This window comes from Camelus ferus, chromosome 1, assembly GCF_009834535.1.
Source record: "Camelus ferus isolate YT-003-E chromosome 1, BCGSAC_Cfer_1.0, whole genome shotgun sequence".
Lineage (NCBI taxonomy): Eukaryota > Metazoa > Chordata > Mammalia > Artiodactyla > Camelidae > Camelus > Camelus ferus.
The window spans coordinates 37,371,294-37,373,393 of NC_045696.1; the positions used below are offsets into that span (position 1 = coordinate 37,371,294).

At 32.7% G+C, this 2,100-nt stretch overlaps 1 pseudogene; it reads left to right on the forward strand.

The window, feature by feature from the left end:
• The first annotated feature begins 1,175 nt into the window (after window positions 1–1,175).
• LOC116663754 lies at window positions 1,176–1,832 on the forward strand (annotated as a pseudogene).
• The last annotated feature ends 268 nt before the right edge of the window (window positions 1,833–2,100 follow it).

Consider the following 2,100-nt stretch of genomic DNA (forward strand, 5'->3'; position numbering starts at 1 on the left):
TCCATACGGTTCTTACTGATTTTATTTTTTCCGTGTTCAATGTTCACTACGTGGCATTTTTAAGATATTATAATACTAATATTATTCCAGGCTGATTAAAGGTAAAAATAATGATTTAACTATTAACCATTTAATAGTTAATAACTATTTAAGAAGCATCAAACAGAAAACCATACACCTTGAAGTCCATCTCATACAAAAATTTCAGATTCTCACTATTCTCAGCTTGGTCTAATGAAAATATCACTGAGAAGGCTGAGAAGTCCTAAATCTACAATAAACAAACTATTCAAGCAAATAAGCACAGTATTTCAACCTTAGGATTTCTGCATCCTGATTTTTACAATAAAGGGGTTAGATTAGATGAAACAAAAAAGTCTCTTCCATATAAAAATATCCTCCATTTTTCTCTTTGTGAAAACAAAGAAACTTGATCTGTCTCTTCTTGCTAAAGAGTAGTTATACATTATTTTTGTTAAGTTCTTAATTAATATTAGTTTTACAATGTTTCTGGATTCATGTACATTTATGTCATTTTGGCCTATTGTAAGAACTCAAAATAACAATAACCTTAATTTTGAAAACCAAATTTTCCATAGTCTTGTATCCAAAATAGCAAACTTTAAATCACAAAGGAAAACAAAATGTAATTAATCTCTAAGTTATTATAATCTCCTTTAGCATATTTTGACTAAATTTACTTGAGGAATGGTCATGCTACACTGTACAACTTTTCCAAGTGATTTAGCACTAACATGGAGCAATATGGCAAAACAGCAAGAATTGTACTAGTTTGGAAAGGACCAATGGAGATTGAATATAAAAAGGCGCATTTAAGTGTAGGATTTGACAAGTGTAAGATTTCATCTATAGGCTCTTTTATCTCACTAACAGCAGCAATATACATAATTTTCATCCTGTAAGAAGCATTTGCATCCAAACAAGAGGTTTCGACAATGTCAACCTAGAATGATTACACGGATGCGCTCCACCATATCATACATTTCAGGAGCCCACTTATATTAATCTAAAAGAAAGGACGGAATCGAAACCTCTCCAAATGGTTTTAAGCCAACCCCCCATAAGAACTATGCCTTTCTAAATAAAGAGATATTAGTAAAAATTTAGGTAACTTTGTAACAATTAAATCATAAGTGAAAATCCTGTGTATCTCTATGGCATATCATTTTCAAGTAGGCTTACAAGACACAACATCACCCATTATAGAATGATCGCTACATTTTCATGACCACACACTGGTAATTGTATTCTTAATTGGCTCCTTAGTTCTATATATTATTTTGCTTATACTAACAACCAAGTTAACACATACAAGCACCATAAATGCACAAGAGGTTGAGACAATTTGAATAATCTGACAGCTATCATCCTCATTTTAATTGCCTTACCATCACTATGAATCCTTTATATGATAGATGAAATTAATAACCCCTCCTTAACTATAAAAACAATAGGTCACCAGTGACATTTAAGCTATGAATATACGGACTCCAAGGATCTGAACTTCGACTCTTACATAATTCCAACATCAGATTTAAAACCAGGTGAGCTGCAACTATTAGAAGTAGGCAAGCAAGTAGTGCTACCAATAGAAGTAACGATTCAAATGCTGGTTTCAGCTGAAGATGTGTTACATTCATGAGTAGTACCATCATTAGGATTAAAAACAGATGCAGTTCCTAGAAGCTTAAATCAAACAACACTGATCAACACAACCAGGCTTATATTATGGACAATGCTCAGACATTTGCAGATCAAACCACAGCTTCATGCCAATTGTCCTACCACTCAAGCCTTGCCCCTACACCTGAATTAGGTAGATGCTGGCCTCCACCTATATCAGATAACATGTATAATTCCCCTAGTCTCAGCTAAGTCCCAGCTGCTCAGCTAGAAAAAGTAAATAACTGCCTGATATTTCATCTATTGGATATAGTGATATTCAATCAGCTAATACTGAAAAAATACATTTTAAATAGCAAATCACAACAAAAATGCAAAATATTAAAGTTTCCTCTTGAGAAAAAAATTCTTTATTCAGACTGTAATGTTTGCTTTCCAGAAATACAGCTATTTGAT